Source organism: Marmota marmota, unplaced genomic scaffold, assembly GCF_001458135.2.
Source record: "Marmota marmota marmota unplaced genomic scaffold, marMar, whole genome shotgun sequence".
In the NCBI taxonomy this organism is placed as follows: Eukaryota; Metazoa; Chordata; class Mammalia; order Rodentia; family Sciuridae; genus Marmota; species Marmota marmota.
The window spans coordinates 10,776,810-10,787,162 of record NW_025999932.1 but is presented as its reverse complement, the minus strand read 5'-3'; the positions used below and the strand labels follow the sequence as shown (position 1 = coordinate 10,787,162).

Below are 10,353 nucleotides of genomic sequence, written 5' to 3'. Positions count from 1 at the left end.
GGGGGGTGCTGGGGATTGAACCCAGGGCCTTGTGCATGTGAGGCAAGCACTCTACCAACTGAGCTATATCCCCAGCCCCAAGTGAACATAATATCTTTATTTTATTTTTATGTGGTGCTAAGGATTGAACCCAGTGCCTCATGCATGTCAGACAAGTATTCTACAACCCCAGCCCTACAGGTAAAGTTTATGATGTCATTCTGTCCCATTAATAATGATGTTACATTTGGTCACATGGTTAACTTAGTGATTTCCTATCATAAGATACATTTTCCCATTTGTGGTTACAAATAATCTGTTCAGTGATACTTTAATATTATGCAGATATTCCTTCACCCAATAATTACATACATTTATTTGTCTTACTTGGTTTTCCCTAATGTATCATTGATTAATATTCATAGGTTAAAATCAGAAGACATCTCTATGTAGATTAGTAGGTCTCCAGTGTGGGTGATTTTGGCCTTTCATGGACACTTGATGATGACAGAAGACATTTTTAGTTGTTACAACTCCGGGGTAGTGGGCAGATGAGCTACTGATATCTTGTGGGTAGAAGCCAGGGATACTGTTAGGCATCCTACAGCACACAGGGCCACCCCACATAGGGAAGAATCACTCAGCCAAGAAGGTCAATAATTCTGCTGTTGAGAAAATTTAACCTAGGTGCTTCTTTCTCATACACAGTTCATTGACCTTTTGAAGGTTTTATTAAAGTTTTAGAGTCTATCTTCAGCCATGGTAGAATCCAAGCAGATGTTAGAATCCATTGACACTTACCCATGATTCAAACCAAGCAGATTTTTACTACCTACCTGTTCTTTTTATTTATTTATTTATTTGGTTGTCAATGGACTTTATTTATATGCGGTGCTGAGAATCAAACCCAGTGCCTCACACACACTAGGCAAGAACTCTACCACTAAGCCACAACCCCAGCCCCTACCTACATGTTCTTTTTATTTTCTTTGTAGGTATCTTCTTAAGAAGGATTCAAATTGCTTTCTCTATTCTCAGTAAACTAATATAAGGATAAAAATGTCAAAACAAAACTCAGAATGAACATGTCAAAGCATTTGGTCTGCTTTTGTTTTTTCAAGATGAGTTTGGAATGTCATCTTAAAAGCCTAAGAGCCAGAGAAGAGAAAATGGAGAAATACCAAACCAAGTTAAGAATTCACTGTTACTAAAATGGCCCAGAGAGAATGACCAGAGTTCAAGAAGGGGCAAGGGAGTGCAGAGGGCATTTCCACTCTGACACCTGTAAGTTATTAATGACCTTTGAAGTGATTGTTGATGGAAGAACTTGTACATTTGAGCTGCTTCACATGTATACTGAGTGTATTCAGAGGACTGTCTAGCTTCTGGAGCTTTGGAATATCTTCAAGCTGAATCAGAGATCAAACAGCAAAACCCATGACTTGGGAATATCATGTAGCCATGTGACATGTGGAAGGACCCAGAGTATGAGAATCAATGCCTAAATGGCTATGCTGTATATGTTTAATTCTGAGAAATATAACATTGCGCACAACTTTTAAAATAGCAACCTCAGAGAATAATGTCCCAGAGTTCCAAGATAATTTAGTAGGATGTTTGTTTTTGTACATTGTTCGCATTCATAAACCTGTTCATTGAATATTAGAACCCAAGTACCTTATTTTTCTCTGAATTTTCATTGGCCAGCTTTTACAGAATTTGCTTATTTTATATTTTGTACTCACGCACGTTACATTTTCTGTTGAGATCTGAGTCAACAATTTTCTTTGCATTTTATGAAGACTGAATGTTTGTACTAGAGAGCTAGCACATGAATATATTCAATATTACTATATTTCACTTTTAAAAGGAAGCAGCAAAATACATAGGTCAGTATCTTTATTTTTGTCCCCCCACCCCTTTTGTTTTTTCAGTATCGTGAATTGAACTTTCAAGGGAGCTTTACCACTGAGCTACATCCCTAGCCCTTTTTATTTTTATTTTTTGAGGTATTGGCGATTGAACCCAGGGGTGCTTTATCACTAAGCTGAAGTCCCCAGACTTTTTTGTTTTTTATTTTGAGACAGGGTCTAAGTTGCTTAGACCCTCGCTAAGTTGCTGAGGCTGGCCTTGAACTTGCAATCTTCCTGTTTAGCCTCCTGAGCTGCTGTGATCACAGGTGTGTGCTACAGTGCCTGGCTCCCTGCCCTTTTTATTTTGAGGCAGAGTCTTGCTAAATTACTCAGGCTGGCTTGGAACCTTCAATCCTCTTGCCTCCACCTCCTAGTTGTTGGGATTTCAGCAGGCATCACCACACCTCACTCAATAATTTAATTCTATTGATAATTATTTGTTATTTCCTATATTTGCTCAATTTCTACAAAATATGAACGATGGAATAAAAATCTGTGACATGGTATAGATCATTAATCATCTCCATAAATGGGATGATAGAATAAGGAAAGAAGAATGGGAAGATGATGATCTCAATTATTCTAATATCTGGGGTCCTATCATTTCTGTCAGCAATTTTTTTATCTTTGAAATTCTCTTTATTCTTTGTGAAAGAGATTAATTTAGAGCAGTATCAAAAGCTAATAAGGATAGTATAAGAAATGTATAGGATCATCTTATTCATGAATTGCATATAGTCCATCTCTGAGAAAACCACAGCAAATATACTTTACTCTTCTTTGTTTGAGATAGTCTTACAGTGTTGCCCAGGCTGGTCTTGAACTTGTGGGCTCAAGGGATTCTTCTCCAGCCTCCACCTCCCATGTTTCCCAAATATGCTTAATGGAGAAATGTTGGTGACATTCCTTTTATGCAGTAAAGACAAGGATGGTCCACATTTTTATTTTAGAGTTATTCTCAAATATTATGAAAAGAAAAAGAAGGTATAATATTTGTGAAGAAGGAAACAACGTTATTTATAAATGATATGGTTGTCACTCTATAAAAGCTTAGTGATCAACAAAAGAATTATTAGGATGTATAGGATTATTTAACAAGATTGCTGGATATGAAAGAAGTATTAAACACTCAAGTACATTTAAATACCAGGGACAAGTTGTTAGAAATATAAGTTTAAAAAATATTCTGTTTATTATAGTACTAAAATTCATAAAGTACCTTAGAAAATGTAGCAAAAAAAAGTTTGTTCAAGAGATCTAAATAGAGATAGTCTATGTGGATGATCAAAACCCAATGTTTTAAGAACACTAATTCTACCAAGAAAGTCATTAAAATTCATGCCTCCAACAGTTTTTCCTTTACTTAGAAGCTGAATCTATAATTGATATGCAGGAGGAGCCAAGGTCTAAGATTATCCAAGACACTCCTGAAGAAAAACAGTAAGGCTGTATTAGATCTTAGAATGTACTGTACAGGTATAGTAACTGGTACAGTGTTTAATTGGCGCAAAGAGAGAAGTAGACCAGGGGAGCAAAATAGAGAACCCAGTGTCAGACCCCAACACAAACACACACACACACACACACACACACACACACACACACGCACACACACATAAAGGGGGGGCGGAGAGAAAGAGTAAGGGCATGCACATCAACAGGTGTGAAAGATAACTACTAACTATATGAATGGAAGAAAAGCAAAGGTCCCTACCCCCAAACATATACAAAAATCAACTCCCAATTAAAGATTTAAACAGGAAAGGCAAAGCCATAAAACTTTTATAAAGACAATCTGTCTATACAACTTCAGGATAAGGAAGGATTCTGTTAACAGAAAACAAAAAGTTGAAACCCAAAATGAAAGATTAGTTAACCTGATGTTAACAACAAAATGAATTTGTTTCTGTTTGGGGAAAAAAAAGACATCATCTAAAATTTAGAGTGAAAAATATAACTTAAAGCTGGGAGAATATAATTGTAATACACATAACTGACAAATAATTAACATCCAGAATATATGGAAAAATCTTACAGATCAATAAACAAATAAGCAAAAAGAACAAAAGACATGAGCATCATTTCATAAAAGAAAAACACAAACAACTCGTAAGTATGTGCAATTCACTAGTCAAACTCATTAGTAGTGGGCGATTTGCAAATTAAAGCATAATAAGATAACATTCATATTTATCAGAATGTGAAAACTTTAAAGTTGGATAGTACCAAATACTGACAAGGATTAGGGAGTAAAAGAATTTCTTATATGTGAGATGGCCCAGTTACTGAGAAGGGTAGGGCAGGGGAATACCATGTTCAAGGCCAGTGTTGGCAATTTAGCAAGACCCTGTCTCAAAATGAAAAAATGGGCTGGGGATGTAACTGATAGGGCACTTGCCTAAATCTTGCATGAGGCCCTGGGTTCCATATCCAGAATTTAAAACAATGAAACAATAAAAAAAAACTCATATGCGTTTGATAAGAATATACATTACTATTTTGTGGTACTGGGGATTGAACCCAGGGGTGCTCTATCAAGTAGCTGGCATACAGGTCTGCACCACTGCACCAGTTGAAAATATAAATCATTACAATGACTTCAAAAAATATTTTGGCATTGTCTAGCAATCGTTGACAGTACTAGTCAATAGTAAAATTGAGCTCTGGTGCCATGCCAGTTATGCTATCCCCAGGAATGTATCCTGGGGAAAGTTGATGTGTATATTCATCAAGAACAAGTGCAAGAATGTTAATGGCAACTTTGTTTAATAAAGACATGGGAACAGAGCAACATGAATCACCAATGATAGTAACCTGGATAAATAAATTGTAGTATAGTTGTACAAATTGATCTATATTATAACAATGAAAACTAATGAGTCTTGGGCTGGGGATGTGGCTCAAGCGGTAGTGCGCTTGCCTGGCATGTGTGCAGCCCAGGTTTGATCCTCAGCACCACATACAAACAAAGATGCTGTGTCCGCCAATAACTAAAAAATAAATATTAAAAAAAAAGAAAACTAATGAGTCTTAGTTTGAATGAATCTCAAAAAAATGTAGTGTTGAGTAAATAAAAAAGAATCACAGAGAAGTAAATATCATTCTGTTTATATAAAACGTAAAATAAACACATTATATTGTTAAGTTCTGCATACATTTATGATAAATAAGCCATGGACAAAATGATTAAACAATGATTATGAAATTTGGGGTAATGATTACCTGGAGTGGAAAGATGGTTGTGGGCCTTGAGTTATTGACAGTGTTCCCTTCATAAGCTACATCCTAGGGTGCACAAAAAAATGTGCATGTGATTATTCCTAAACCATGTGCTCATAATTTACAGTTAATTTGTGTGCTAATTTTCACATTAAAATACTTAAAAAGAAGAATTCATTAAAAATTATGACTCTTGGGGCTGGGGTTGTGGCTCAGTGGTAGAGCACTTGCCTAGCATGTGTGAGGTACTGGGTTGGATCCCTGGCACCGCATAAAAACAAACAAATAAAACAAATAAAATAAAGGTATTGTGTCCATCTACAAATAAAAAAAAATTTAAAAAATTATATGACTCTTGGTCTTTTTACAAATTTACAAATAAGTCATCTTCTTGGAGACTTAAGAGAGAGAACACCTTTTTGCTTCGAAATAATTCCAAACTCACAGAAAAATTGCAAGAATGGTACTTGAAATCCTTGCTTATTTTTTTCCTAGATTCACTTTATGTTAATATTTTATCTTACTTGCTTTATTGTTAGATTTATTGCCTCTTGACACATACACATTTATGTCTAAACTATTCAAGAATAAGCTGTATACATTATGCCCCTTTCCCTCTAGGTACTTCATTATATATTTCCTCAGAAAAAGGACATTCTATTATGGAACCACAGTACAGTTGTCAATGTCAGGAAATTAAACATTGAAAAAATACTTTAGAAAAAATCTACCATCCACATTCCACTTCATCAACTGCCCTCATAATGTCTTTGATAGCATTTGATTTTTCCTCCACTAGAGGTTGCAGTACACGTATCAGTTATGTTCTTTAGTCTCTTTCATCTGGAACAGTTTCTCAGCCTTTGTTTATCCTTTATGACAATGATACTTTTGAAGAATACTGATTTTTTTAAGACAATGATTTCATTTTGAGTTTGGTGTTTTCTTATGATTATACTCAGGTTAAGGATTCCTAATCAAAATGCTATATAAATAACATTCATCTCAGAATATCATATCTTAAGGTATACAATATCTATTTGACTGTCTGTGGTGATATTAATTTTGATAATTTAGCCATGATGTGCATATTCTCTAAGGGCGAGGATTTCTTTGGAGAAAGCTGCTGGGGCGGGGGGGAGGTACTGAACCCTGCTCTCTTCTAATGGAGAGAAGTAGGTGATTTCCCCCTCATCTCAAGTAAAAAGAGAAAAGCTTCAATGAGAATAATTCAACAATCTTCAATGTTATCTTCTAAATGTATTAGGTCACAGTTCACTGATGTCTGATTCCTTGTCAGGGAATCTGGAGAGAGGAGGGGGCTGTCTTGGTGCTTGGAGGTGAAGCAGAGGAGAGTTACTAATAGATAAGAATTAGCTTGTTCTTTTGGAATTTGTTAGGCAACAGTGGACTGGATGTGAAGGACAGCTATTTAGGGTCATTTCATTGTCTGAGTTACAGGCCACCTAAAGGAGAGAAGCTGGCAGAGGCCCATTGAATTCCTACTAGTTAGGAAAAAAACAAAGTACCTCTTTGCAAAGTACACTCTTGCAGGTCAAGGGTACTGCAGGAGATTTGGGGTGGGGGTATCTCCTAAGAACCCATGGAGGGCTCCAAATGGGAGTCAGCTTTCAATATCTGCAAGCCCAGAAGGCATGAAGCCATCTTAGGACTTACCTGTAGAATAAGAACATTGCTCTGCCTCCCCACTGGGTGAAAGAGAAGTTAGTAAAAACCACAGGAGGAAGGTGGCAGCTGAGGGACAGAGAGCACGCTTCCCTCTGGCACTGCAAGATATTAGTCCACTGCAGGCCCCATTGGGGAGAGGACAGGGTCTAACATGCAATTAACTTTGAAGCTTTCATCATTTCATAGGATCAAACATGAAATTGTTTGTGATTTAAAGCAACTACAGGACTTTTAATTAAGTAAGAATGGTCAGAAAATTCATGTCACTGCTTGAGTTTTTATTTGGGGGGTGGGGAGAACTTACTTGAATAAATTTCGTTTATTGTTTGAAAAATATTTTTTGAATCGGTAAAATATTACATAATCCAAAATTAAAATGGTATGAAAAGTGTACACTGAGAAATTTCTCCTTACATCTGTTTTAAAAGGTAGACATTTTTATGCGCTTATTATTTGTTGTTCTAATATTCTTTTTTCTTTCTTTCTTTCTTTCTTTCTTTCTTTCTTTCTTTCTTTCTTTCTTTCTATTTTTGCAGTACTACAGATAAAATTCAGGGCCTCTCACATGCTAGGCAAGTGCTCTGTTACTGAGCCATGTCCCTAGCTCTCTGATATTCCTTTATACAAATACAAGAAAATATGAATATGTAATCTATGCTCTTGTTTCTCACAGAAAGGAACATACTTTTTAAAACCTGATCTTTTTTTTTTTTAATTGTGGTAAAATGTGCATAACATTAAAAGCTTACTTTTTTTGTATGGCAATACTGGGGATTGAACCCAGGGGTTCTCTGCCACTGAAGACCCCAGTCCTTTTTATTTTTTTCAAATTTCTATATTTTTATTGTTTGTTATTTTTATTTAAACTTTCCCAGAAGAAAAGAGTGGAAGAAAAAGAGGTTTGATCCCATGGGAAGATTCGATTCTCTGCGACTCACTCTTTCTATTCCATCTTTTCCTTAAAGATCCTTTAGAGATCCTCTACTTCAAGACAGATAGACATGTCCTACTTCAGGTTTGACAGCTGTCCAGGAGAAAAACATTCCCATTCTCCAGACCTGTAACATATCATGTCACACCACCAGATATATTATTTGCAAATATTTTCCTTTATCCTATGGGTTATTTTATTCTTTTGATAATATATTTTGATGAAAATTTTTTGTTTTTAGTATTGGGGATTGAACCCAGGGCACTTAACCACTAAGCCACATTACCAGCCCTTTTAATTTTCTTTTTTGAGACAGGGTCTTGCTAAATTGTCCAGGCTAGGCTCAAACTTGAAATACTCCTGCCTCAGCCTTCCAAGTCTCTGAGATTACAGGTGTGTGTCACTATGCCCAGCTATTTTGAGACAGGGTTTTGCTTAATCAAAAATGTTAAATTATTTCTTTTTTTTTCTTTTATTGTCTATACTTTTGGTATCATATCCAAGAAAAAATGCCCTACTTAATGTCATGAGAATTTTCCCTGGAATATGGGTTGCTATCCCTATGGCTGACTGCTGGGAGGATAATGGTCAGTAGCCACTATGTCAAAGGTCAAGTTTTATAAGGCTCTTTGTAGAGCTTGGCCTTGGATGTTGCAAGTGTTTGGACTATAAAATTCTAAAGTAGTTACTTCAGACCGTTCTGCCAATTGCGTGCTTGTTCGGGTGGAAGGATGGATTCCTGGAGTCTCCTGGATGTGTAAATTCCTGGATATGCTTTTAAAAACAAACTTGACAATATATCCTGGAGATCTATTTATGTATCAGTTCATTCAGATCTTTCTCATTCTGTTTAATAGCTACATATATTCTGTAGAATGGGTGCACCATGGTTTATTCAACACATTATCCAATCATTCTTTTTTTTATATATGACTGCGGAATACATTACAATTCTTATTACATATATAGAGCACAAGTTTTCATATCTCTGGTTGTATACATAGTATATTCACACCAATTTGTGTCTTCATACCTGTACTTTGGATAATAATGATCATCACATTCCACCATCAATAATTACCCCATGCCCTCTCCCTTCTCCTCCCATCCCTCTGCCCTATCTAGAGTTAGTCTATTCCTCCCATGCTCCCTCTCCCTATCCCACTATGAATCAGCCTCCTTATATCAAAGAAAACTTTTTTTTTTTTTTTTTGCGGGGATTGGCTAACTTCACTTAGCATTATCTTCTCTAACTCCATCCATTTACTTGCAAATGCCATGATTTTATTCTCTTTTATTGCTGAGTAATATTCCATTTTTATATGCCACATTTTTTTTACCCATTCATCTATTGAAGGGCATCTAGGTTGGTTCCATAATTTAGCTATTGTGAATTGTGCTGCTATAAACATTGATGTGGCTGTGTCCCTGTAGTATGCTATTTTTAAGTCCTTTGGGTACAGACCGAGGAGAAGAATAGCTGAGTCAAATGGTGGTTCCATTCCCAATTTTCCAAGAAATCTCCATAGTGTTTTCCATATTGGCTGCACCAATTTGCAGTCCCACCAGCAGTGTATGAGTGTACCTTTTCCCCCATATCCTCACCAACACTTATTGTTGTTTGTCTTCATAATAGCTGCCATTCTGACTGGAGTGAGATGAAATCTTAGAGTGGTTTTGATTTGCATTTCTCTAATTGCTAGTGATAATGTGATTTAAAAAATCTTGTGTGTAGATGTGTATATATGTGTGTGTATAAACATATTACCTATACAGGTATGTCTGCAGGGACTTATTTCTGAAATCAGAAATGCTAGATCAGAATAAATGCACTTTCAGTTGTAAATATTGCTAAAAGATCATTCATGGGAGTTGTATCCTCAAAATACCATGAGCAATGTATGAGAGAGCCTGTTTCCCCAAAGTTATAATTTAAAAGTTTCAATTTTAAACTTTTGAAATTTTGCCAATTTGGTAGGTGAGAAATGTCATCTGAATGTAATTTTACTTTGCATCTTTCTTATGAGTGAAGGTGTGTATGTTTTTAGATGTTGCAGAAGTGAGTTCCTTAGAAAAATTGAAGAGGACACAATGAATACAAATTAAATGATCTTCTTTGGTCTTGCTTGTTCAGGGTAGTGCTTGTGATCCTAACTGGGGAAGCTGTTGCTGGGAGTGGAATTTGCTGCTGCTTCACAGAAGAAGACAGAGCAGGAGTGAGAAGAGTGGAGAACTAACTTGCAAGCTGGGGCAGGAGAAACTTTCTTTAAAAAAAAAAATCAGAGTGAATTGAAATTATCATAACTTCAACTGTCCTCACATTCTTGACTGTTTCCTTTGTTGTGAAGAAACTTTATGGTTTGATACCATCCATTTATTGATTCTTGATTTTACTTCTTGCGCTTTAGGAGTTTTATTGAGGAATTTGGTTTCTCAGTGGAATGGTGTTTCTCAGTTCTCCCAATCTTAAATTTTTATTTTTAAAACTTGTAAACTGACAAATTTTAGTTGTATATATTTTTAGAGTACAAAGTGCTATTATGTCAATGTAGAATAATTAAACTAATTAACTTAGACATCACCCCTAAACTTACAATTTTTGTGATAAGAACATTTGAAATT

The 10,353-nt window shown here is 35.8% G+C and overlaps 1 non-coding gene across 1 annotated transcript; it reads right to left on the bottom strand.

The window, feature by feature from the left end:
* Positions 1 to 73, bottom strand: Trnav-cac. The gene has a single exon. It is a non-coding gene; the product is annotated as a tRNA-Val (tRNA).
* Between the last annotated feature and the right edge of the window lie 10,280 nt (positions 74 to 10,353).